Source organism: Rattus norvegicus, chromosome 10 (genome assembly GCF_021556685.1).
Source record: "Rattus norvegicus strain SHRSP/BbbUtx chromosome 10, alternate assembly SHRSP_T2T, whole genome shotgun sequence".
Taxonomy (NCBI): domain Eukaryota; kingdom Metazoa; phylum Chordata; class Mammalia; order Rodentia; family Muridae; genus Rattus; species Rattus norvegicus.
The window spans coordinates 86,360,300-86,388,067 of record NC_141543.1 but is presented as its reverse complement, the minus strand read 5'-3'; the positions used below and the strand labels follow the sequence as shown (position 1 = coordinate 86,388,067).

The 27,768-nt window shown below is 52.0% G+C and overlaps 1 pseudogene; it reads right to left on the bottom strand.

Moving 5' to 3' along the window:
• Positions 1-381: 381 nt before the first annotated feature.
• Positions 382-27,768, bottom strand: LOC120095345 (uncharacterized; annotated as a pseudogene).

Sequence of the window (27,768 nt, the reverse complement as noted above, 5' to 3'; positions counted from 1 at the left end):
TACCAGACACACAACACAGACAAAACACACACCACACACACACACCACACACACACACACACACACTACACCACACCACACCACACGCACCCCTATTCAGGAGGCCAAGGGAAGAGGGCTGCAAATTCAAAGCTAGCCTGAGCTACTTAGGAAGCCTCTAGCTCTGAACACAGAATTACACATTTAATAAACACACTGCGTCTTCCTTCGGCTTGTGTCCTTTGAGCCCCCAGCTCATCTCTGTGGCAGTCTAATGGGATCCCCTTTTGTTGAGCCTCTACTCCGAGGAGAACCAACCCTGACCTCACATTTGCTGGGGAGCTGACCTCTTTCTTACACCTTTCTCTTGCAAAAGGAGCAGATGGCTTTCACAGGCGGCCCTCACAGGTGGTAGAGCAGTGCTCCTGGGGCGGACTGCCTGGAGGAGGCGGCACCGGCACCGAGGCTGGGCCCCGGAGGATGCCGCCCCGGTGGCGCTCCCACGACCCGGGCAAGGCCGTCTGGGCGCCGTCTCCGGTCTCGGGGCCTGCGGTCGGGGCACAGCGGGGCCGTGTTTGAGCCGGTCAGCTCCCTGCGGAAATTACAGGGGCGCTCGGCACTGCGGTCGCGCCCCCCCCGGGGCAGCACCCGCTGTTTGGAGGCGTTTAAATTGAAAGCAGCTTTGGGGAGAGAGGGCGGGCGGGGACCGGCGAGCCAGGGGAGGGGGCGCCGGGCACAGCGACCCCATTGTCTGCGCCCTCGGAGGGGCGGAATCCTGCGGTAAGCGCGGCGGCACCCCGTGCGGGGGTCCAGAACCACTCCCAGCCTGTTCCCATGCTGCCCAGCTTGGGCTGTGAGTTTACCTCAGTCTCCACCTGGCCCCCACCTGGCACCACCCTTGCACTCCCCTTCACTCTCTATACCCGAGCTTCCTCTGGTTCGGTTCCCCTCCAAGGATGAAGAAGTGTTCTTGGGTCATGGAAGGTCAGAAGGCCTAGGACCAGTCCATTGCAAGGTTCAGTCACCTTGGGATTTATCTCTGCTCTTTGGGTGACAGGGTCTTCCATAAAAGGGAGGCGATACTTCACCCTAAATTCTCCCTGTCTCTGGTCAATTTGAAGATAGTTTGAATCCCTGTATAGAATGGGATTCCAACAGGAGGGCGCTGTCAGCATCTGAGGGACAGTGCCCAGCTGCCACACCTTCCTGTGTGGTGTAATCACAATACTGAGAGTGGAGGCAGGAAGATCAAGGTCAAGGTCAGCTTTGGCTACGACTTGGTGGCCAACCTGGGCTACAGGAGACTATCTTCAAAAAAAGAAAAAGAAAAAGAGGAAGAGTTAGAGGAGAAAAAGGATCTTCTTTATCTTCTTTATGCTCATCAGTAGGTGTGTTGGAGGTGTGCTAGAGCCAAGAAAGCAGAGGCTGGACCATCCCGGTAAACTTCCTGGAAGAGGGAAATGTGGAGCCCAGCTGGAAGGCTGAACAATGTTCAAAGGAGAGAGGGCCAGGAGTTGAGGGGGAACCGAGGAAGAGAGGCCACTGTAAAATGAACAGGTCCTGCTGGAGTAACATGATTTGGAAAAGAGAAGGTAGGTGGTGCCAGGCCCCGGTAGTCTCCTGGGTATGTAGAAGGCTCCCCAGTGTGGCTTCCTAGTTCCTTTTCATAGGGCATTGGACACCTAGAGGCCCCTGGCACCAGGTGTGGGGAGCTGGAGTTGTTGTTTCCTGGGCTCGCAGCCACAGAAGTTGTTTGCCAGGCTTGGTGCCCAGGGACATACCCACTTGCTCCACATCTGGCGGAGCCACGTGTTTCTGCTCTGCCTTCTGAAGGTACCCAGTGGGTTGCAAGTATGGGGACAAAGACAGTGGGACCCGTTCCTTGTTACCCGGAACCTGAGACCCACATGTGGTTGCAAGGAGAAGGGAGCTGGCTAATTGGATGAGTGGGGCTGTGACGGGGAGGAAGACACAGCCTGGGAGGACTTGGGAAGGGAAACAGAGAGACTGAGCTAGGTGTCCCCTCTGAGGTGTGGGGGTTCAGAGCTCTTTCTTTATCCCTCACCACCTCTGAACACCCCTCCTCCCCTGAGTCCAAATCCTGTCTCCATGAGGGCTCAGGTCTGGCAAATGAAGCTGATCTCCAATCAGGATTTAACGACCAGACCGGAAACTGGGCTCTGGGCTTGCCCTGCCCCTGAGTCCAAGGATGAGACTGTCAGCTTGGGCATCCCTGTTGGGCTAGGGAAAGTGATACCACAGAAACAGGAGGAGAGGTCCAGGCTAGAGATAGTGACCACAGGAGTACTCCCTGTTCAGATCACTGGCCAGCCATTTTTTTCCAGGGGGGTAGGGCCCAGGTTCCTGTTACATAGGGATGTTAGGAGACATAGGAAGGCCCTCATGCCCACAGCAGGGTACTGCTCCTGTATACCCACCCTATCCTTCACTTTGGGCTTTGGAAGAGCCCCAGGGAATCTGTCCATCACCTCTCCTGGCCCTTCTCCTTAGAAGCCTGGCTAATTCCTTTGCTGTGGGGCAGCAGGGGAGAGTTGGGATGGTACACTGAGGCTCTGAGAGCCTGGACATGTCCTAGATACCACATTCAGAGGTAGTAGTCCTCAGGGCACCTCCATACTGAGGCCAATGGCTCCCCTTAGACTCTTTTTTTTTTTTCCGGAGCTGGGGACCGAACCCAGGGCCTTGCGCTTGCTAGGCAAACGCTCTACCACTGAGCTAAATCCCCAACACCTCCTTAGACTCTTTAAAATAATTTTTTCACCCTTCTTTCCTGTATTATCTCCCACCCATCTGATACTTTGCCTCATCGGAGACCATGTAGGCTACTTCCTTAAAATATTAATTAAGTAATTAATAATTAAATTTCACTGTGTGTGTGTGCGCTCGCGTGCAGGAACACGTACTGAGGTGCTAAGGAACACGTTCGTGGAGTTGCTTCTCCCCGTTTACCTTTCTTTCTTTTTTTTTTTTTTTGGTTCTTTTTTTTTTTCCGGAGCTGGGGACCGAACCCAGGGCCTTGCGCTTCCTAGGTAAGCGCTCTACCACTGAGCTAAATCCCCAGCCCCCCCCCCTTTACCTTTCTGTAGGCCTAGCTCAAGTTGATAGGCTAGTACCACAAGTACTTTGCCTGCAGGGTCAGCCATCTCCTGAACCCCACACAAGCTTCTTGCATAGGTTTTTTTCCTCTGCCTCTTCCTCTGTATCAGGTTGGGTAGGGAGGGAGTGTGTAGGCCACACAGTTTGGGACTTCAGTGGCCTGTCCCTCCATGGCCTACCCTGCCAGCTTTTCTCCTCGAGGAAGGTACATCCCTGAAGTTGGGTCCTTTGCTAGCTCTGCCTGATGCTCTGGGTTCCGCACCTGTGTGGATCCCATAGAATTCTGGGAAGGGATACAGCTGGACTGGACTAGAGTGAGGCTCGTTCACCCTTTGGGTCCATCCTCATTATCAAAATGCCCCAGCACAGGTGCCACGAGCAGAGCAGTCAGTCACAGAGAGTCCTTGTTGTCACGAACTCAAGTTTCATTTGTCTAGAAAGGCCAGGCTGGAGGAGGAGGGCCCCAGCACGGAAGAAAGCCAGGTGCTCTGGGTAGCTACTCAGGGCTGCCGTGGGTTACAAGAATGTAATGTTACAATCCAGCCTCTGCACAAAAGCCGGTATTGGTGATAGCAGGCATAGGGGCATTATTGAGGGCCCCTGTGTCTTGTTCCACAACTTCCCCTGGTATGTGCCAGGAGCCATTGTGCCTGGCTACGGGCTCCCCCTGTGAAATCTCCCCCCTTCCCTAAAATATCTAAGAGCTTCTCTTTCTATTGCTTCTCCCCTCCCCAGGTTCCTTCCTCCAAATGAGAGATGTCTCCGTAGCTCTGGTTGTCCTGGAACTCACTCTGTAGACCAGGCTGGCCTCAAACTCACAGAGATCCATCCCCCTCTGCCTGGGCTAGAATAAAGGTGTGTGAGAAACCTCTTTTCAGAGACCCCTGCCATGGGGCCTGAGCTCTCCTTGGAGCCCCTGCCATGATGTTGCCTCTGTCTGATCATGGCTTTAACAATTCTAATAACTTCTTTAAGTCCCAGTAATTCATCTCACTGTCCTGTTGAACGACCTGCCTCACTCAAAGTGTAGCAGCTGTGTAGTCCCAGCATCTAAGATCCTAAATAGGATGCGGTCCCTAAGGGCTGGGATGGCAGTGACTGTCAAGGTAACAGCTTCAGCTGCTGGGATGCCCACCAGCTCACTGCCTACTCTGCCTTGAAGGTCGTCAGGTATGGGAAGTCCAATCCAACACTGGACCCAGGTGAATCCTCCCAGGGGAGCAATAGAGACCACAGTCTCCACTTCCCAACCCTCCTGAAAAGCCTGCAGAAAGGGGAAGCTTGAGGGAGAAAGGGTTGGTCAAGATGGCTTGGGGGGGGGGTTCTGGGATATTAGGGTGCCTTGGGAGGGATGTGCATTGTTAGTGGTGGTTGGAGGGACTCAGGAGACCAAGAATGAGGAAGAAGTCTGGTTTGGCTGCATTCCCCTCCTCCACCATCCTGGCTCAGACCCCAGGGCTCTTGCGTAGCTTTAAGAGAGAAGATGCCTCTTGGGCCTCCTGGGCCGCACCTCTCCAGGCTTTAGCCCTCTGCCTCAGGCTGGAAGCCACTTTCAGCCAGTGTCAGGCGGAACCCTGGGGAGGCCTTAGCAGCGCTCTCTGAAGACTGATTAACAGCAAACAGCTGGAGGCAAACATCTGCTCTTACCCTAGGGAAGGCCAGGCCCTTGTTCCACAAGTTAGCAGATTATCTGTCAGGCTGAGGAGCCAGCCCTGCCTTAGCAGGCCTCCTCAGAGAGGAGACAAACACTTGTGAAGCAAACCTTCAGTCAAGTGTCTATATCCACGTGTTGCTGAGGGCAAAGACTGTGTCTGACACATGCAGGTGCAGGTTCCCAAAGCCCCACAGAGGTCACAGTGATCAATGGCCGTTGTTCAGCTCTTGATCTGGCTCTTTTCTGACTCTAAGACAGGTGTTACCGGGAGTCTGGGCATGCTCTGTCTGCTACTTACAAAGGAGCTTGGGAGTCTGTGTGGGAGCAGGAGTATCCAGGAGGCAGGGTAGAAAGCGTGACTCCCAGCATCTGTCAGCTACCCCAGGGCAGGCCCTGCCATGACTTCTGATGGCCAGCCAGGTCATAGTCCCATCAGGAAGCATGGGACAGCCTATGAGGTAGGTCCTATGGCCGTCTATTTTATAGGGAGAAAACTGGGGCTCGGGAAGGTAATATAGCTTGGTCATGGCTCAGCTATTGATACTCAGAACTTTCTCTTAAGCTCTCCATCAATCCCCTTTGGTGGATACAGTTGTGTGCTGTCAGGTGATCCTTCATCCTCCCTCTCAGGGTCCAGCTGGGCTGGAAGAGCAAACCATCACCTGCCTGCCCTCTGACCTCCTCTAGTCTCATCCCAGAAGGATTAACTTGGGGCACTGCTCTACTAGGCCAACTTGCCCCGGTCCAGGTTGCCCAAGAAAGGTCAAAGGTCAAGCGGTGAACCCAACGTCCTCTGCACTTGACCCTGTCACACAATGGGGTTCCACCACCTCCACGGTCAGAAGGAAATGACTTATGTGATATCTGGTGATTGGAAAGGGAATCAAATACAGGCTTCTATATTGTGATATTTGCTCCCTGTAGGGCCCGGGGCAAATGACCTACGTTCTCTGGGCCTCATTGTTGGTATCTATAAAGTCGGGCATATCAGGCTTCTGGCTAATAACAGGACCAAAGTGGAAAGTGTTGTCTGGACACTGGAGCAGTGCCTTGACTCACTGTGCGCTGGAGAATCCAGAGGGGCTGTTTAAAAAGAGAGAGGCCTGGTAACTCGGGCAACTCTATGAAAAGGACAAGCTTGATGGGGAAGTGTCTAGATTTCGAAGGAAGGGTGGACAGCTGCTGGATGGGTTTCCAGGCGCCAGCCTTCATCCCCATCCTCAACCCCAGAGAGGAGAGAACATTCCTCCTGGGTCTCCTTGCACCTCTAGGCGCCTGGGGTCCTGGCCTGCACGGAAGCCCAGCCCACCTGGGAGCAGATAGGCCTCTACCTTTCCTGTGAGGGAGAGCTGCTGGATGGGTTCCTGTGTATCCTTATGAAACCCCTCAGAGGGCTGTTTCTGAGGGGTCCCACTAGGACCTGTGAGGAGCAGGTGGCTCAGTGAGTAGCATTGAGGCTGAGGGGCAGAAGCCTGTGTGTGGGGTGTTTCGGCAACCATCCTGCTTACTGCTGCATCACTAGCTGGTAGTCCTACACCCCAACCCCACCCCCACCCCCACAATGCAGCTACACGCCTGTGTTGGGGGTTCTGACCAGACACCTGGCAGATAGTCACCTCATTTTCCCCACCTATGTCTCCACCTCCATCCTAAGGCCCAGAGGCAGGCTTCCTGTCCCCTTGCCTCTGTAGTCATGGTCTGCACAGAGAAGCAAGCCTTAGTGAGACACTGGTCCTCTGGTGTGATGGAGAGAAGCTGGAAGTGAGGGAGGAGATGACAGGCTTCTTGGGGGAGGCAGGACGGATGGCCCGGAGGGGAGGACCAGGGTTGAGATCCTGCCTCGGTGAGTCAGTGTTTCTCTGCATCTGCCCCAGCCACCGGCCCATTTACATTACTTCTTCCCCTGAGATGGTTAGAGGTATTTCATCACAAAATGGACCCAAGAGACAAGCAGGGACTGTCTCCTAGTGCTACTACCCAGTTACCTTTCTGTAAATGTAGAGTTCCCTTGCTCAAAAACCTCCCATGACTCCCCACTGCCTACAGAAAAACACCCCATTCCTTCAGCCTTCTTTCAGTGACCTCCGCTAGTGGGCCCCAAGCTCTTCATACCCATGTTAATACCTGATAATCTCAGATCCTCTATCTTTCCTTGTCAACCATCTAGCTTGCGCCCAACTGTGACATCTTTTGCAGGCTTAGAAACTGTCTCCTCATTGATGGAGGCTGCGGTTGCTCCTGCTACTGCTGACGGAGTGATGGGTGGCTGTCTTGATGACTTGGACATGGCTTTTTTTGTGTGTCTAATGCACCCAGCAGGTGGAACAGAGTCGTTGTGGTTGTTTGAGAAACAGAAGCTGGCAGTTGATTGAGTCAATGCTGAGCCGACCCCGCCCTTCAGCTCGGTGGACTTCCATCTTGTCCCTGTTTGCTAAAGTCTCAGCGATCCTCTGAAGTCATCTCAGTGCCTCTCGACCCTGACCCCTTCCCTGGGGCCTCCATCTGTGAGGTTAAGCCACTGTGACAAAATGTTCCTGTCGCCCTTGAGCCCAGTGACCTTTCCATTGCCCCGACAGCGTGTTGAGGCTGAAGTAGAGTGAGCTTTCCTTCGAATTTCTAGACTATTTTCAGTGTTGGTGTGACCTCAAGCCTTTAAAATTGGCAGGAGTGGTGGTAAATTCCTGTAATTCCAGCACTGGGGAGGCTGAGGCAGGAGGATTGCGACTCTAGACCAGTCTGCATTATATATTAAGCCCACTCCAGTCCAGGAATCAATCACCCAATTAAAAGAGTGTCCAGCCCTATTCAGGGACAGGTCCACAGTATCAGCTTCTCAAGTGCCTGTAATCCCAACACTTGGGAGGCAGAGGCAGGTCCATGCCTGTGAGTTCGAGGCCTGCCAGAACCATACAGTAACACCCTGTCTCAAATGGAGTAGCCAACAGGCAAGTGAAATGACATCTAGTGAAGCTTTCCCTGTGTTGGAGTCCTTGGATGGGTCTCAAAGAGGCCCTGAACTCTTGCTGTTCCTGATGCAAACAGTATTTTATTTTATTCACTTTGAGATGGCTTCTAGGCCAGGCTGATCTTGAACTTCCCTGTGTAGCCATGGATGACCTTGAATTTCTGTCCCTTCTGTCCCCATTTTCTGAGTTCTTGTATTACAGGTATTCATTACCACATACATCCATTTTTTTTTTTTTTTTCGGAGCTGGGAACCGAACCCAGGGCCTTGCGCTCGCTAGGCAAGCGCTCTACCACTGAGCTAAATCCCCAGCCCCCACATACATCCATTTTGTATGGTACTGGAGACCCAACTCTGGGCTCCTTGTATGCTGGGTGACCCTTCTATCAACTGAGCTATATCCCCAGACCCTTGAACAACTTGAACAAAAGACAGCCATGGTTGTCCTTCTGAACATCTGTCACACAGGAAGAGGGCAGGCCTACCTCCTGACATTGGTAGGTCAGCAGCCAGGGTTCTGACATGTTTGTATTCCTTTTCAGAACAGAGAAGGGCTCCATAAGAATGGGAGAGTAGTCCCCACTGTACCAGGGAGTTTGACACCCCTTACCCCCCCACCCCCCAGCTCTCTTTCTCAATGCCCCCTCCTCTGGCCTCAGAACAAGAAGCAGAGTTTGGCTCTCTTCCTCCAGTCACCCTCCTGGGGACCCCTGGCCTCATCTCTGAGGTCTTGCCCCTGCTGCTTGGAGAGCAGGCTTTCAGCCCCCACAAGGCTCACCTGCTTGGCTTCTGTCCCGGTGGACACAGAGATGTTATCCCTAGGGAAATGGACCTCAATGGGAGCATTGTTCCCTCCCCTTTCAGAGAAGGATCAGGGAGGGGACAAGGCAGAGACTGGGAATGTCCCAGGTACCACACAGGCCTGCTTTGTCCTCCTCCTCCTCCTCCTCTTCTTCCTCTCCCTCTTTCCCTGCCCTCCTACCTGGCCAGCACCTCCCTTTCACCTATGTCTCCAGGCTTCCTCCAGTGGGTTCCTCCATTCCTTGGGGCAAAGCAGCTGCTGCAAGGGTGGGACTCAGGGTGGCTCTGGGCTGTTGTGTGGGAGCAAGGTGTCCCCTCCACATGCCAGCATGCTTAGGAGTTTGACCTTCCCTTGACCTGGCTCAGTTTGTCTGACCCTTTTGCCTGTATGACACCCCTGACCCAGGAGTACTGTGTCCTAGGAGACCCTGCCCTCAGGAAGCGCCCTGCTGGGGATCACCTTCCTTTGGGAGCACTCTGTCTTAGGAGGAACACTTTACTTGGAAAGCATAATGTCTGGGGAGACCCTGCCTAGAGCCTTCTGCCCCTGAGACTACTGTAAGCAATTCCCTTTATGAACTGTCCAGGTTCAGTTCCGTCCTAGCTCTCTTGGTTACCGTCTCATGGATAGACTGCTAGGAGGTAGAACAGATTAAAGAGAAAGATAAGTTCCTACCATGTGCAGTATCTGCACCTGTAACCCCCCACCCCCAGTACTGGGGAGACTGAAGCAGGAGGAGCCCTTGAGCTTATGGGTTCAAGGCCTGCCTGGGTAATTTATCCAGACCCTGGACTCAAACGAAGTAACAAAAAGATCACTTCCTACCAGCTGAGGCCAGAGCCAAAACTCCTGGAGCCAGGTGTGGGCTCAGCCAGCGGTTAGTCACGTGAGTCAGGAAGCCACTGTACCCTGGAGGTCTCACGGGTCTCCTGTGTAAAAGTGCAGCGTCAGGCTGTCTTCTCCACATTCTTCCCGGCTCTGACCTTGATGAGAACCAAATACGTGGTTGCTTCTTGGAAGGGGAAGCTGGGACGCAGATAGAAATAGAAAAGATTCCCCCACCCTGCTCCGACCTCCTGCCTGAGCTTTGTCCTCAGAGCGAGTGACAACCCAAGAAGGCTAATGGAAGCCAGCCCCGCTGCAGGTGACACTGATCTCCTGATTCAGATCCAGTTTCTGCCCTCGTGGCCCCCAGGCCCCTCACACCTGCTGGGTCCCTTTGTTCCTTAGGCTGGGAGCACTGGCCTCCTTTCATCCTCCTCCTGCTCCATTCATGCCTTAAGCCAGGGCACCGCCTCCTGCCTCCTGGCTGGGTACCACCTTGATGAGGTGGCTGCAGGTTGGCCTGGGCTCTGTTGCCCCCTCCTCTCATCTGGGAAGATCATAGTGAAGGGAGATGGCGTGTTCACAAGGAAGGCACAGCTGTTCCTACTCCTTAAGGCAATTGGTCAGTTTGGAGGATCTGGGTTTTTGCTGAGGAAGGGACAACCTTAAGAAAGCCTTCTTGAAGAAGGGACATTTTGTCTTGTGGATTTGATTCACACTTAAACCCAACTGGGGAGGGGCATGCTTAATTACCGGGCCAGTAGTTAAAAGTGCTTGCTGCTCTTCGGAAGGCCCGAGTTTGGTTCCCAGGAGCTACACTGGACAGCCCACAATTGTCTGACCTCTGTGGACCCCTGCACGCATGTGCAAACCACCTCTCCCCCCACCCCCGACCCCCACATAGTTAAAGATGGGACAAATATTCTTTAAAAAATAAACTCAATGGAGGGTGTCTAAGCAGATTCTGCCCTTCCTTTCAGGACCAGCCAGAGCTACTATCCATCTGTCTGTCTATCCATCCGTCCATCCGTCCATCCACCCATAAGTATAGAAGACATAGTGCTAGGCCATCAACACCAAACTCTCCTTGCCTTTGCAGAGTCTGTGCTCTTGAGTAGGGGAGGCAAATCAAACCCAGTAAATAAGAACCAGGCGTGATGGCGCACACCTTTAGTCCCAGCGCTCAGAAGGCAGAGGCAGGAGGGCCTCTGTGAATTTGAGGTCAGCCTGATCTACAAATCAAGTTCCAGTACAGCCAGGGCTACACAGAAGCTCTATCTTAAAAACAAACAAACAAACAAACAAACAAACAAACAAACAAACAAAATCCAAAAACCAAAAACCAACCAACCAACCAACCAAAACAAAACCAATAGACAGGGTATCAGGGTGTGTGTTAGTTATGACAGCTGAGGCACAAAATTAAGGTGGGTAGAGAGGCAGGAAGCGACTGAGAGATGTACTTGATGACAAGCTTAGTCCTGCTTCCCTGGACGGTCACAGAAGCAGAGAGGCAGGTGGAGAGCTGGGAGAAGAGTTCTCAGGCAGTGGAAAGTACCAAGGCCCTGGGGTGTCGGAGGTGGGGAGGTTTTGCTGTGTTGAAGAAAGTCGAGGAATCCACTGGGGCTTAAGTGGGACGAGAGAACAGAGGGTGTAGATGAGTCTGAACTCAGAGTTTAAAGGGCTGTGTAGACTGTGGTTATGATTTTCGGTTTTATTATGAGTAAAGTGGGTAAGAAAAATAGTCAGGTGCCCCTCCTTTGGGAATCTGGATGGCCTAACTCGCCATTCTTGCTTATTGCCTCTCAGACCTAGGAGTATGGCAAGAGTAGGTCCATCCGTCTGTCCGTCCATCCATCATCCATCACCCACCCTACCCTGCTCTGCTCAGGGCAGGAGGCACTCACTGGCCAGGTGGTCTCGGGCAGGTGACTTAACCCTTTTGTCTGTAAAGTGGGGCCAGTTACCATAGCCCCTTCCTTTAGACTCCTGTTAAGGTTAAACAAAGTCTAGCGTCTCTTCTTGGTGCTGGGTACATGGTACAGAGAGCTGCTCCGTGGATGCTGGCTGGACTCATGCTTATGTGAACCACACCTAAGCCCTTTCACCCAGGGCAGAAAGTCTGACCGGTACCCACTTCTCTGGGGAGCCCTCCCAGAAGGGTACCCCCGCACTGTGACCTCAGAGCTTCCCTGTGCTCTCCCAACATTTTGTCCAACTGTTCCAGACCTGTTCTCAGTTTAGAGTATGGTTTCAGAGCCTATAGAACATTCTGGGCCTCTGTGTGTCTGTCATCTTGCTTCTGTGTCAGCTGGGCGTGTAAGCTCAGTACCCTCTGCAAAATGGCGGGCATCCATTTGGAGCTGTGAGAGCTGAGGACACAAAGGCCCTGAGACAGACAAAACTTCTAGGAAGTGAAACCTGGAAAAGTCCCAGGCTTTGAAACCCTGAGGACTTGGAGAATAAAGTATATTGAGCAAGTCCTAGCTCTAGCCTGACCTTGATGTAGATTGTTAAGTTACTTCCTGTACCTGTGCCTCAGTTTCTGGATCTGGGAAAGGGGGCAGTAACACATGGAGGGTTAGGCATTTACGTGAGACTTCTGCTTCTATGAGGAATGTGCTCCTGAGGCTGTGGCAGCCAGTGAAGGGATGGGATGGGATACATGCTGCCTCTCTGAGGTGTATGCTCTGCTCCAGGCCCAGGGACAGAGATGGGCAGAGCCCCAGAAACAGAATCCAGCGTAGGTTTACTTTTGTATGAAGTGAGTTTCTGGACTTTCTCCGGATTCGACATGAAACAGAAAAGACGAAGAGGTCCAGACCACCCCATTGCTTGGTCCCCATTTCAAGAGTGGTTCTTAGTGTGTAGCATGTTCTTAGTGTGTAGCATGTCCTTAGTGCTTACTGACACTGGGGACACCCACAAGGGGCACACCTTCACTAGCACAGAGTTTGCCTAGTCTGTGTGAGGCCCTGGCGTCTACACCTGGAATTGCCCAAACCAAAGTTGTCTGTTACTTGGTGAGGGAGAACCCGTGGGAACCTGACCATTCATAGTTCTTCAAAGGGCGCCTCTTCTCTACTCCTTTCTACTCCCCTCAGAAAGGCAAATCAGAAGAGGCATTTCAGTGCTCTTAAAGACCAGAGAGGCTAGTGGCTGCCCCAAATTCACACAGCAGATAAGCTGGAACTAGAAAGCCACTTTCCTCGGGGTTCTTTCTTGCTTTTTGTGAGATTAGCTTCTCTCCCTCCTCCTCTTCTTCTTCCTCCTCTTCTCCCTCTCCTTTTTCTCTTTCCTTTTCACAATCATCTCCCTCCTCCCTCTTCTCTCTCTATCCTTCCTCTCCTCCTCTCCTCTCTTTTCACTTACTGCCATCCTTTAAGGGAGTCATCTGGGTCCATCCTGGAAACCCCAGCCACTGCCCACCATCTTCCCTAACACGGGGCCCTTCAATAAGCAGCCACTGAAACAGGCAGGCTAGCTTTGGGCTGGTACAGATCGAGGGGTGGATGAGCCTGTGAGATGGGGCGTCTGATGAAGGACACCCCCCTACACACACACCCAGGGCTTCTCTACGCACCCCCACCACAGGCTTTTTGATGCTGCCTAGGATAAGCCAGACCTCTGCCCACACGAAACTCTTCACACACACCTCCAGCTCCAGGCGGTCCCCTCGACCTTGTCAGGAGCTGGCCCTGTGCCTAGGTCCCAGCCCAGGGTGCTGGGTGGCAGCGAGGGGCGGGAGGCTCCGCGTGCTTTGGTATTTATTTATTTGTCGGTCCAGCTTACACATTCCGGGCTCTGATTACCCCTGGGGGCCGGGAGGAGGGACACACTGCCACTGCCTGGGCCTTTGATGTTGGAGAGGAGAGATGGTGAGATGCAGAGGAATCCCTGCTTCTCTGGGGTGTGTGTGCTTGTTGGAGAGCCCTGGTGATGTCACCTCTACAAGCCAAGGATGATAGGCCCATGGCCAAGCCCAGGGGAAATAGAAGGGGTCAGAAAGTGAGAAAAGAAGAGACAACCCTTTCTTGGGAGGGCTGCTTGGCTCACAGCCCAGCTGGCCCTGCTAGCATTAGCCATGGCCTGGGTTTCAGAAACGTGTACATGCTCCAAGAGTAAAGGGAGAAGTCATCCAAGTCTTGTGACAAAGGACCAGTCTTCACCCCACTGAGAGGCCCAGAGACCTGAAGAGGAAAATTGTACCCCCCCCCCCACTGAGGTCAATGTTAAGGAATCAGGGACACTGGGGGAAAGCCACTCATAATCACTAAGGCTGTCAGTCAACCTTTTTGTCTCTCTAGGGTATGTCATGTGTGATGAGGAGGGCTTGCCCATGTATGTGTGGAATGAATGAGTGAGTGAGTGAGTGAACAAGTAAACGAATGAATGAGTGAGTGCAAATGTTGAGACAGATGAGAGACAGGAAGATGGTGTGAAAATAACCATCACCACAGGGGTCTATGGATAAAAAAAAAGACACAAAAAATGACAACCATGTGTGTACTGGGACGAGATGCTGAGGAAGGAGGAGGAGGAAGAGGAAGTCAATTTCAGCCACCAGGAACAGACCAACCATTCTTTTTATTTCTAGCTGTGTATGACTTCAAAAGCCGCAACTGTGAAATAGTACGGACTGGCCTTGTTTCTCTACCCAGATGATCCATGTTTTGATATCCGTATCTAGTCTCGTTGACTGTTCCTTGGTGTTTGGGCACAGAGTCTCACTGAGCTCAGGCTGGCCTTGAACTCCTGATTCTCCTGCTTCCACCTCCCAAGTGCCAGGATTACAGATGTGCATCACCATGCCCCTCTCTCACACTCTTATTTTACTGTTGGGGTGTGTGTGTGTGGTGTATGTGTGTGTATGTGTGTATGTGTGTGTATGTGTGTGTGTGTGGTGTGTGTATGTGTATGTGTGTGTGTGTGTGGTGTGTGTGTGAGTGTGTATGCGTGTATGTGTGTGTGCCATGTATGTGTGTGTATGTGTGTGTGTATGTGTGTGTGTATGTGTGTATGTGTGTGTGTATGTGTGTGTGTGTGGTGTATGTATATGTGTGTTTGTGTGTGTGGTGTGTGTGTGAGTGTGTATGTGTGTGTGGTGTGTATGTGTGTGTGGCATGTATGTGTGTGTATGTGTGTATGTGTGTATGTGTGTATGTGTGTGTATGTGTGTGTGTGGTATGTGTATATGTGTGTGTGTGGTGTATGTGTGTGTATGTGTGTGTATGTGTGTATGTGTGTGTATGTGTGTATGTGTGTGTATGTGTGTATGTGTGTGTGTATGTGTGTGTGTATGTGTGTGTGTGGTGTGTGTATATGTGTGTGTGGTGTATGTGTGTGTATGTGTGTGTGGTGTGTGTGTGAGTGTGTATGCGTGTATGTGTGTGTGGCATGTATGTGTGTGTGTATGTGGTGTATGTGTGTGTGTGTGTGGTATATGTGGTACTAGGGATACAGCAGGCACTGTGCTCTAGCCCCAGCCATGCACCCTCTCCTGAACAATTCAAGGGTCATCCCTCAATGTTTCCGTGTACATCCCAGGGACACGGCAGTTTTCTTCCTTAGCCACAGTGTAGCTTATCAGTCTCACCTTTTCGCTTTGATCACAGAATTTCATTGAAAAAAATCTATTCTTATAAAAACTGTATTCTAGTTTTTATACTTAGCCTAACATGGTCTTTTGGTTGGTTGGTTTTTTAAGTTACGTTTTGTTGTGTATGGGGTGTGTGTTCTGCAGGTAGGTAACACATGAGCGCAGGTGGCCTTGGAGGTCAGAGACAATGGTTGCCCTGGAGCTGGAGTTAAGGCAGCTGCAAGTCACTTGACATAGGTGCTGGGGACTGATCATTGGTCCTCTGCCAGAGCAGCTCTTAACCTCTGAGCCATCTCTCCAGCCCCAGGTTGGTTTCTTTTTTAGATAAAGTCTCACTTGTATAGCCCAGGCTGGCCTGGAACTCTTTATGAAGATGAAAAGTTTGCCTCCAACTCCATGACTCTCCTGCTTCTGATGGAGAAATTACACACATGCTACTCTGTCTGGCCTATAGGCTTTAACGGTGTGTGTGTGTGTGTGTGTGTGTGTGTGTGTGTGTGTGTGTGTGTAAGTGTGGATGCTGGGATGTCATGTGTCTAGAAGCTACAGATCAACTCTGTGGCATTGATTTCCAGGACTGAATTCAGGTTGTGAGGTTCGCACTGGAGTTTTGTTTTTGTTTTTGTTTTTTAACAAGATTTACCCCTGAGATTCATAAGGATTCATGTGTGATGACAGTAGCAGCTATCCAGGGACACAGGGACATGAAGAGTGGACACTGAATAGGACAGAGGGTAATACGCATAGAGAAATAGTCCCAAGTCCCCAACAGGCTGGAGTGTTTAAAACTGGACAGGACAAGGGCTCAGCCTAGCCCTGGATTCCTTAACTCACCAATATGAGGGCTCTCCCCTCCCTCCTCCAGTCCCATTCCAAAAGTGCTCTAATGTCTGGATGCCCAGTTCTCCTGACAGCTGTCTATGAAGTAGACAGAAGTCTGTGTGTCAAGTTCCCCAGACCAGGGCCTGCTGTGTTCCCCAGTACTTGCACACTGGGGGGTGGAGGCAGGGAGGACAGGAAGAATCCATGTCACTTGTTCCAGATGCTGCAGCTGGCGAGCCCTAGGCTTAATGGGGCCAGTGGGAAAGTGGTCTCCTAGTCCCAGCCCGTGCAACTCATGACAGGCAGAGAGGCTCTGCCCATAGCTCCCCTGGGCCACTGAAAGCCTCCCTTGCCCTCTGAGGCTGCTTCTGGAAACATCCCCTTTTACCCTTCTGAAGAGTTCTAGTCCCTTCTCCATACTCACATTCTGGCTAGAGAGGGGGCCCAGTAGGGCTGTTCATGCTTCTGGCCCATGCATCAAATAGTGCCTGGAACCCAGTAGATAGGAAAAAGCCTTCACTTGTTTTGTCTAAATGGCCAAATCCAATCACCTCCAAATGTGTTCCTGGGAACGTGCGGAAGGATCTGGACAGCAGAAGTCACGCAATAAGAGTGAGAGGGCACGTTCTTGGTTCCTGCTCAAGGCCCAGTGGGTAGAGAACAAGTGGCTTGACACTGAGAAGGATCTCTCCATGTGTCTGGTGTATCATGGACGGTTCCTCGCTCCACCTGCACAGAGACAGTGGGATGTCAGACAATTTGCATGACCATCACAGGCCCTTTTGGGCCTCCCAGGCCCATCCAAGCCTCTACCCATCAGGCGTGGGTGGCTGAACTGTGGACGGTTGGATCAAGTCTGTATCACTGTCTTCGCCAATCCGGCCAAAGGTGCCCCATGCAGATGCTTGGTCTGGGATAGTGTCCAGACCTTGGTCCCCAAGGTCCTCCCACCCCTGCTGGACAGTGGCCTCTCCCAGTGACTCAGTCCTGACGTAGTGGGGCAAGCGGAAAGGCCATGGGTGGAGGAGGTGGTGGCTCCCTCCCTCCTGTCCTCACTTCCCTGGTCTCAGTCCCCATAAACTCCTCTCTTGACATGCCTGTCCTCTCCCATGAGTCTCTAGGCTGGCAGTTAGTGCCTTTGTCTGTGGCAATGTGCCTTGTGTGCGCTTAGCTATGGGTCAATGGACACAAGACGGTAAGGCTTCTTGCATAAGAACCTCGTTTCTGTATCTTGTCTCCACAAGAACATATGTTGATGAAGAACTGGGGGCTGGCTCCTTTCTCAGGCCTTTTGTGGGCTCCTCAGTTCAACTCCACAGACATCTATGCCCCAGATTCTGGACCCTATGCCCTGCCCCCTGCCCTCCAGAGCCCCCGTAAGTGTGTGACCCCAGCTCTTGATCTCCAAATTGGAAAAAATCCCTGGTTCTCCCACCTTCTCCCTGTAGGCCAAGCACCCTGAACCTCCAGCTCTGTCCTGCCCACACCCTGCCCAGTTGTCCCCTCCTCCACCCACTTCAAAGCCCAGAGCTGGCAGCTGCTAATTACATGCCCCCCACCCCCCTCGCTCGTTAAGTGTCATTAACCCCAGTTTACAAATGAGGAAACTGAGCTGGGGAGGTAAAGGACTTCACCCCCTTCATCCCCACCCTGGCTCATAAGCCAGGGCTGGCACAAGGTTAGGGGGACCCTGCCAAGACTCCCCTTCCTAGGAGGATTTGGGGGGCTCAGTGTCCTTTCTCAGCTCCCACTTCCTGTGTCTTCCAACGCTCTTCCTTTCCTTTCTCTCCTGGTAGAGTGTGGAGCCCCTGGCTTTGTAGGGTAGCATAGAACTTCTCAGAAATCACACACAGCAAAATGCAAATCGGGCCCCCAATTACTCTAGAGTCGGGGCGGTGGCGCGTAGTAATAAGACTCGAGGAGTGCAGGGACCCCCCGCCCTCCTGTGCATTTGCTTGCCAGGGGCCCTTGATGGGAAGGTGTTGGTGATGCGGTGTCCTGAGTGGGGCTGGGGGAGGTGGGGTGGAAGCAGTGCTGACTCTGATGAGACTCTGGAGGGCTCTGAGCTGATGCTGTCAGCTGGCCGGCCCTGCCCTGGGGACTAGAGAAGCCCTGAGTGTCAGCCCTCCGTGGGAAGGCGTCCCTCTGTGGCTGGGAGTAGAGCCAGCTGCTTGACCCTGCTTGACTCAGCTGACTGGGGCTTGGAGGTCCGTGTGAGAGCTCTAGAATGTCCCCCAACAAGGAGGAACAATGGTCTTTTACAGACAGAGAAACTGAGTGAGGGGTATGATTTGTACAGTGCAGAGGGAAAGGCTGGCTCTGCAGCACTCAATGAACCTAGTAGGGGAAAAAACAAAAAACAGAACCTGGGAGACTGGAGAGTAGAGAGGGAGGGCAGATGCTGAGTGTGTGGCTCTGTGGAGGAAACACACTGATGTGCAGCTGTCCCCTTTCAAAGTGCTGGCCTCTCTGTAAATCCCCTCACTTCCCTCCCGCTCCCCCACACACCCCATACCCCCGTCCTCTTTTGACTGAGTTTCAGGTAGCCCAGGCTCACCAAGTACCTGAAGGTGACCTGGGATTTCTGATTTTCTTGCCTCTACCTTCCATGCTTTGATTATAGCCATTGCAAGACAGTGTCTGGTTTCTGTGGTACTGGGACTCAAACCCTAGGCTTCCTAGCAGCCAAGCAAACACTCTGCTAACTGAGTTCCATCCTTAGTCCTTCTCATGATAAATGTCTCTTGTAGGACTGGTCGTATACACAGGTCCATGACAAGGGGAACATACTAACCTGACCACTGTTTTTTTGGTTTGTTTTGCTCTCGTGCGTCCATGATTGTGTACAGGATTGCAGCTGTAACCTGAGGGATAGAAGACAGACTTGAAGAAGAACTTTGAACCTTCATGAGGGAAGGGTGTGATCTCAGTCGCCAGTTGCTACACCGTTCAATCTCCACTCCAGGATGGAGGAATGTTTCTGGCAAGCACCCCTGAGGGTTCCCCCTCCACATTGTTCCCAGCATGGAATGAAAGGCCTGTGGACTTTGTCTGTCATTATAGGAAGATCCCACATCCGGGAAAGCTGGCAGTGACATCACTTGCAGCTTTGGACCAGGTGTGCGGCCTGCCACTGTTGTGCCTTGCTCCCTGCAGTGGTAAAGGCTCACTGAGATCTGAGGTAGGGGAGGGCTTTGGGAGAGTACAGAGAGGTAGGGAGCCTGAACCTAGAGTCTTCCTCCCACCTACTGTCCCTCTGTCCCATGCTGGCTCCTTGGCATGCTTTTTTAGGACAAGATCAGTCTCTTTGGAGTCCGTCCATCCATCTGTCCCCGTGGTATGGTAACTCCTTATCCTTGTTCCAGAGGAGGCAGATGTGTCTCTGATGTGTCTTGGGAAGGACCCTGCAGAATGTCAGATGTGCCAGCAGATAGCAGGAAGGCCCTCAGTGGGTGTCTTTACCATTTGTGAAGCCTCTCTCTCCTCCAGGGGTTTCCACAGTGTGAAGGTGCTCTGTCTCAGAGTCTGTAGTAAGTAGAACTCCTGTAGGTCTACCCAGAGTAGATTACTATGTCCTCCATGTAGAACATGGAGCCCCTGCTGCTGACAGGAATCCCCCTTCCTCCACATCTTCAGGAATGAGCTTGTGTGTTCCCTGGGACCTAGCTGCTGTACCTTCAGCTACTGTGTCTGAGCTCCTAGCCAACTCTCCATGGAGCTTTAGACAGAGACTCCTTGAGACCAAGAGGATAGAGGTGGCAGGCCTCAACTTTGCATAGCTCCAGCTTCCTTAGCTGCCCCTATTCCAGGGAACTGTGGAATGTTCCTAGCCCCCAAGCAGGTGCAGTTTGGACCGGGCTCACAAGGTAGCCATTGTTCCCCCTGAAATGTCTGTGCTACTGGTTCAAGGTGAGGTGCCTCCCCTTCCTGAACCTCAGTGACCCCAGGCTCCGAAGAGCCTTCTGAATGGAACAAATGCTCAGAAGTGTGTTTAGTCCCCGAGAGAGCCCTGCACCTCTTCAGTGCACTGATGTCCAATGTGCCAATGTGTACAAGTCACTTGTTAGCCTCTGCCGCTTTAACCTCTGCTCCTATCTCTCTGCCACTGCGATGACCAGAGACCCTGGTTTGTCTTTGCGATCCTCTGACCTGACACAGAGCTGGGCCTATCACACAGCACGAGCCCTGTGAGAACTCCTTGGATGAAATGACCAAGAAGGGTTGGGAGGGACGCTGGCACAAAGCAGTGTGCGTGAGGACAGGCTCACTGGGAAGTGGAAGGGACAAAGGTGGAAGGAGCTAAGTCCAGCTGAAAGGAAAGAGGGTGTTCCAGAGAGGGTGACTGTGTGGCCAAGGTCACATGAAGGTTAGCGGCAGGGCTCCGTCTTGAACCCCTGACTCATCAGCATTTGAGATGGCAGGCTAGCAGGAAAGGTTTAAAAGCAAAGAGGAAGAGAGGGATGAAGCCTGATCCTGGGAAGTTTGGGTTGACGAGAAAGACTCCAGGCAGCCCAAAAGCCCCTGAGTGGCTCCAACCAAGTGACCCAGGAAGAAAACCAAAATCTCAGAGCCAGGTTCCCTTCGGGAGCTGAGGTTCAAGGTCACTATTCCTGATTATCTCTCTGAAGCCATGGGTCTGGCATCAGGTCCCTGTGACCCCCATAGGGAATTAAAGAATTACCCACAGGGGCAGAGCCAGAAGCAGGAGCTGAGGCTGAAGTAGGGAATTAACCTGCAAAGTTTCTGGTTTTCCAGCCTTCAGTCCTCCCCCATTGTAATGGTTTCTGGGGCTTTTCTCCAGGCCCCTGGAGGGGATGGCTGGGAACCCCTTCTTTTTCACAAGTCAGCCATTTTGACAGCATGACTTTGGACAGAGCCCCTTCAGAGAGGAGACCAATCAGCTGAGCTGTGAAACTCACACATGAGGACAACAACGTGCGTGTGACCTGAGCGCAACCTGAGAGTGAGGCACAGAAAGCAGACGTGTGAGGGAGAGGGGGGTCTTGGAAGCTTGCATGGAAGAGGAGACTGGGATAGGAAGAGAAGGTAGTCCAGTACCTACTTTAGACAGATCTCACTACCTAAACTCTGCCCACCCAACTCTGCCCAATGCCAGCCTCCAACTGGTGCCGGAGAGCAGGGGGCCTTGGGTGTTGCTTGAGGCTAAGAAGCTAGCTGGCAGCCTGGGAGAGACATGGAGGAGAGACATTGGGAAGCCAGAAAACCTTAGTCCTGAGCCTGGAAGGGTCATGGAGGACGGTCATTCCTCACCGAGCAAAAGGAAGGGTGGCAGGGGTACGGGGCCCAGATTCAGACCTGGGGCCAGAACTGGAGCTGGATACATTGAGCCCCCCCACTTCCCTGCTCATCCCTGGCTCTGCTCTTGGCTAGCCTGGCTCCCAGCTCTTCCCAAGCCAGCAGCCTCAGCAAGAGCCTGGAGAGCAGGGTGCTACAGTGCTGTGAGGTTCGCAGGAGCCTCGGAGGGGGTTGGTGGGAGACTGCCAGGCGCCGCTTAATAGGATTCTAATTATACAGCTCCAGTAAGAATTTTTTCCCCCCTGGGCTTGGGCCCTCACAGGCACCTCCATTTCTACCCCAGCATCTTCCCAGCCTAGGCGGCCCACTCTCCCAGGCCTCCCGCTGGCAGCCCTCACCCACGGAGGGGGGACTCTGGCCTATCTCCTAAAGGCTCAGGGAGGGCCTGGCATCTGCCCCCCCCCAACAATCTTGGGCTCCTAGGGAGGGCCTTGCTTAGGCAACTGCTCCTGGGAGATCTCCATCCGGGACTCCTCATGGCCAGAACAGGGTGTGACAGCCACTCAGCAACCTGATAGCCCTGCTCATTTTTCCAAGGTGATTCTGCCCCACGCCAGGCCCTCTTGCGATGATTGTCTCATGTGACGCTTGCAACTCTGGGAGGCAAGCCGGGCTGATGGGAGCGATAGGGCTCCATTTTACGGATGAGGAAACTGAGGCCGAAAGAGTGAGTGGCTTGCTCAAGGACACAATGAGTAAGGAGTCGGGACTGCCAACTGACTCCTCCAAGCTCCGTGTCCTGCCCTCAGCCTGCACTGCCACTGTGCTCAACATCCCCAGTCAGAAGGAACTGAGTCCATGGACAGACTTGCTTTAGAAAGCACTCATTTCAGCCCAGCAAATGTCCCAACCCTTTAATCCTAGCACTTGAGAGGTTGAAGCAGGAGAATCAGGAGCTGGTGGAGATCGTTTGAAGCTACTTGGTGAACCGAGTTTGGTCTATACAAGATTTTGTCTCTAGCAGGGGAGGGAGGAAGCAGAGAAGGGGAGGGAGAAGAGAGAAGGAAGAGAGAAAATAAGTCCCTCGTCCCCCCCTCCTGTTTGGAACTCGAAATGTCTTCTCCCTTTAGTCTGAGTCAGGTCCCTTTATTCATGCCATCACAGCGCCCGAGCGTGACTGCCGTAACACAGTCACACCACATTGCATAGGCTGCTTATCAGTGAAGCCTGTCATTAGCCCAGCATGTCCTTGACCCACCAGGGCAGACCTTCCTGATGCCCAGTGGCCAGGCTGTACCTGTCTAGTGACCTGCTTGAATGCCGTTGGCCTCTTGGCGTCCTCACCAGGCATCGTCAACAGTCTCTGGCACAGAAGTGTGACCGACTTTCCCAGCAGGAGCGCCTCGAGTAAGACCTGATTTGTGTGTGTGTGCTTACTAGTTTGTTTTTTTTAACACTATTCTTTGGTTTTAGACATACATAAAAGTTTCAAACAAAGAATTTTCATAGGCCCACCACCATCCCTCTTGTTTTTACATTCTGTATCAGTTCGTACCATTTGTCTCGGCTAAGAAGCAAAGTTTGGCGCACTATTAACGAACCTCAACACTTCGTTTGAATTGTACCATTATGACCCTTTTAAATGCCAGAAGACATACGAGGATATACTTTTTTTTTAACTTCAGTTTTATTGTATGTGTACGGGTGTTTATGCCTGTACATATGTTAGCACATCGCTTCCATGTCATCAGATTCCCTGGACTGAAAGAATAGACGGTTGTGAGCCACCCTGTGGGTGCTGGGAACTTAACCTGTGTCCTCTGGAAGAGCAGCCAGTGCTTTTAACTGCTGAGCCATCTCTTCAGCCCCTATGGGTATATTCTATATGAGGTTCAACAGGAAAGAAAACATGTAAGACAGTATGGATCCCGCCTCATCCCTTTTTGCCAAGTCTCTCCTGCCCAGAGATCATTTTCTCTGTCTTGGGCACCAGAGTGTGGGTCTCTGGTTGTAGTAGCCAGTACCTTGGGCCAACCTCCTTCTTCTTCATCTGCAGCACGAAGATATCATGCTTGCCTTCACCTGGTGGTACCCATCCAAGCGATCCTGCACTTGGTTCACACCGTGCTTCCTCACGCAGCCACCCCCCCCCCAGGAGCCACCCCTCCCAGCTGTCCATGTTTCTGTCCCTTACTGGGTGCTGACAGGGATACCCCTGATTGCCCCAGAGCTTTGGGGACAGAATAGGTACTTGGTACTGGGGTTGAGTGAAGAAGAGGTTAAGGTTTCAGGAAAGTCAGCTGTCTCTACCTAGTAGGAGGCTGGGACCCCCCCCCCACCCACACACACACAGTGGCAGTGCAAGCAGGAGGGAGCAGAAGATTGCTGTTGGGAGTTACAGATGCTCACCCGTCTCAGCCTGGACCCTGAAGGACTTTGGCCAGACCCCGTTGGATGTGTGAGGAGTGAGTGTGCGTGCATGGGTGCGTGCGTGCATGCGTGAGTGGCATCTCTGGACAGAGCCTCAGCCCTTCTCTGCTGGATGGGACTTTGTGCTTTTTAGCTGCAACAAGGGCATGCCCAAATAGGCCTACCCTCATCCCCAGCAACAGCAGGAGGCTTAGCTCTTTTGGCCTCACCCATCAAGTGTTCCTCAGAGAGCCCTAGAGGGCAACTGTGAGCTGTCTCTGAAGTCTTCCCCCCTCACCATGGTATGGTACACTTCCTCTCACCTGGCCTCCCAGAGCAGCGCCACAGCCCTGTTACTGAGGGTTTCTCTTGGGCCTCTCTACCACAAGTATCTCATTCTGCACTTTCCCCAAGGCCCTGGGAATTAGACCGAGGCCAGGAGAGGACAGTGCCTTGGTGACAATCCATCCACCCAAGGAGATGGTCATCTTGACTTATCACTGGCCACTCATCCTCATCTTGTCTTAGGCCTGCCTCTGCCAAAGACAGTGCTGCTATCCCTGGCCACTTCTGTCCCCCCTGTCAAGCCTTCTCCTTGGTAGGGAAGCCCAGGAGCAAAGGACAATGGGGTTTGGGGGTGGATGGGGAGGTCAGCTCAAGTTGTGGATGTATGTGACACTGTGAGGGACCCTGGTCTCCAGCTGCTGTGGGGCCTAAGCCCAGGAGAAGCTGTGTTGCTGGCTGGTGGGGGATGGGCACAGCATCGTGGCCGGCTGCCGTGGCACGAGATGAAAGGCCAAGAGTGGGGCTGTTGGCAGACGGACAGGCGGGCCGAGTGGAGGCGTGGGGTGGGGGAGGGGAGATAACCATCTGCAAGGGCTGCCAGGTGTAGACATGGAGTTGGAGGATGCCCGGGTGGAGTTCTAGCCCTTGGGATCAGGGCAAGGAGCTTGAACTTGGAAGCGCTCTCTGTGAGGTCATCTTGTCCAGCCTGAAGAGCAGCGAGGCACTGGGCCACAAACCAAGCAGGCTCTTTCTGGGGATGGCTTCTGAGACTGGGTGCTCCTTTCTGGCACCAGCTGGTCTTCACGTATACCCATTCCCTAGTAGGGCTTCCTGAGGTCGAACTCAGAGCTAAGCCTCTGCATTTAAAAGTGCAGCTCTCCATGAGAGTGTGTCTCTTGTTAGTACCTGGCTCAGACTGCTTAAGGCTGGGTCCATCTCAGGTACCTCTTTGATACTGAATTTTTCTGATTTTTATTTTAAAGAATTATTTATTTATTTCAGGTATAGGATACATTGTTGCTGTCTTCAGACACACCAGAAGAGGGCATCCAATCCCATTACAGATGGTTGTGAGCCACCATGTGGTCCCTGGGAATTGAACTCAGGACCTCTGGAAGAGCAACCAGTGCTCTTAACCACTGAGCCATCTCTCCAGCCCAATTTTTCTGATTTTATTGGTATTATTGGCTGGCACTCCATGTTAGTTCCAGCTTTGGATGGAAGGTTCCTACACTCTCCCCTTCTTGTCTAGTTGGGGCTTTTACCTTTATTCACCTAGAAACTACTTCCTCAGTCTCCCCTACGACTGTCTCCACCTTTCCGCCTGTCTCTCTCTGTGTCTCGGCTTAGAACCCTTCGGTGCAGCTCTGTCCTCTGAGCCCTAGCTCTGTCAAGCAGGAGCACACAGAACCAGCCTGTGTCAAAGAGCAGTTGGACCGGCCAGGCCCCAGGATGCTGTGTACCACACAACTCTTAGCTCTAAACATCTGACACAGACAGAGCCCTAGTCGAAGGCTTCTTACTCTTGAGTCTTTAATATGTAAAAAGAAACCCTGTCTCCACACCAGAGTGAATGTGGAATTTATATAAGTGCTGGGGCGGGGGAGGGGGTGTAGAAATGTGTGTGGGCTAGGTGTGGGTCGCTGATAGGGTGCGTTCTGTACCCCGTGCAAGAAAGAAATGTGGAGTGTACCAAGCCTTCCACACAGCAGGAATACGGCAGGCGTTTTTGTGTTTCGTTTTTGGTTTTTGAGACAAGATCACAGAAATCTAGGGCAGGCCTTAAATTGCCCATGTAACTGAGGATAACCCAGACTTCTGCTCCTTCTGTCTTTACATCCTGAGTGCTGGGATCACAGATGTGTGCCACACCCAGTTTTATATGGTACTGGGTACTGAACCCATGGCCTTGTGGATGCTAGGCAAATGTAAGATGTTTCCAGACCCTGGGTTGTTGTCGTCATTGTCGTTGTCGTCGTCATCGTCATCATCATCACCACCACCATCATCATCATCATATTAAAAATAACACAACAACCAAAAAAAAAGAACCAAAAAAAAAATAACACAACTTATTCTCCCATAACCAAATCCTCTAGTATAGGGTGGGGGTGGAATTCAATGGTAGTGTGTGTGCTTGGTATGCACAAAGCCCTCGGCTCACTTTCTGGTGCTTTAAAAAAAAAAAAAAAAAAGTAGGAGGAAAATGCTTGTCCAGCAACTTTAAGACTTCTGGGTTCTTTAATCTCAGCACTCAGGAGGCAGAAGCAGTCAGATTTCTGAGTTCAAGGCCAGCCTGATATACAGAGTGGGTTCCAGGATAGCAGGGCTGCACAGAGAAACTCTGTCTTGAAAAACCACTAAAAAAGTAGGTAAGGCCATAATTCTCATATAGCTAAATATTCATGGAGTTGAATATTCTGACTTAGCTCTTCTTGCACACGAGAGTTCAGAAGGCTCCATTAATGCAGCAGAGAACCCATATGAAGACACTGAATCTGTTGGTGCCAGGACCTTGAACTTTCTGCCCTTCAAAACAATGAGAAGTGTTTATCCTTTACAAATGTTAAAGAATTCCAATTTAACATAAACTATAACTAATAAACATAAAATTAATTTGACTAAATATAAAAATGTTTGATCGAATCTAAAATTGTAATTATAATCATGGGAATCTAATTATACAGGAGATATTTTTACAAAACACAGTGCTTTGACTTGGGCATGTTGGCACATGTCTGTAATACTATGATTGGGAGGACAGATCTTTGTGAGTTCAAGACCGGGCTGGTCTGCCTAACAACTTTCAGGTCTGCCAGAGCTTCATAGTGGGACTCTGTCTCAAAAAATAAGCAAATAAGGCCAGAGAGATGGCTCAGCGGGTAAAGATGTTGCTTCTCCGGGTTGGGGATTTAGCTCAGTGGTAGAGCGCTTGCCTAGGAAGCGCAAGGCCCTGGGTTCGGTCCCCAGCTCCGGGGGGGGGGGGGGGGGGGGGAAAAAAAAAAAAAAAAAAAAAAAAAAAAAAAAAAAAAAGATGTTGCTTCTCAGCCTGTCGACCTGAGACTTGGGACTCACATAGTGAAAGGAAAAAAGACCCTCCTTCCTCTTTCTCTTCCTCTTCCTCTTCCTCCTTCTCCTCCCCCTCCCCCTTCCCCCTCCTCTTCCCTCCCCTCTTCCCCCTCTCCCCCTCTTCTTCTTTTGGTGGTTGAAAAAGTCAATGGACCCTTTATTGCTTCTGGGGTGTGGGGCTCAGAAGCTCTCGGTGGGGTGGTCCGTTTCCTCTTTATCACTCGGGCTTCTGGCTTCGGAAGGTGGCACTGGCCCTGTGGATGGCCGCCATGCGCAGATCAGGATGGTCCTTGTCCTTTCTGATCACATGCCTGATGCATTCACATGATAGCCCACCGGAGCACTCTTGTTGATGGTGTTCCTCACTTAAGAAATGGCAGGTTTTTGCTGACCCGATCTGCGTTTCATAACCACCACGACCCCTTTTGCCGTCAGCCGCAGGCTCCACTCCCACGGTCGGTTGTGCAGAGAATTCGCCTGTTGTAGCAGAAGGAGTTGCAGGCCTTCAGATTACTGGGCTCAGTGCTGAACGTCTGCTTATTCCTCTTGATCAAGAAACTGGAGCAGTTCCGAATGACCATCCATTGCAGATGCAAAGCCCTAGTGGCAGCTCCTCTCCCTGTGGTGGCCGGAGACTGAAAGAGGAAAACCCCACTTCCGACCTCCACTCTTTCCACCACCACCACCACCACCACCCCCACCCCCACCCCCGCCCCAGACCTCCACTCTTGTGCTGTGGCACACACATGAATTATCCCATACACAGTAAATAAAATGCAAAATGATAATAATAATTTTAAAATGTAAAAATAAATTAACTTACTAAAGAAAAACTTAAAATTTTGGTGTTTAGTTTCCATCAAATTGTGAGTATAAAGACTCGTGTTAATGTTCACCTGTCCCTCTGGCCCTTTATGTCACACAGACCAAGAGCTTGGAGCACCATTCAGTAGAGCAAACCGCTCCCACCTACAGTTTACGTCCAT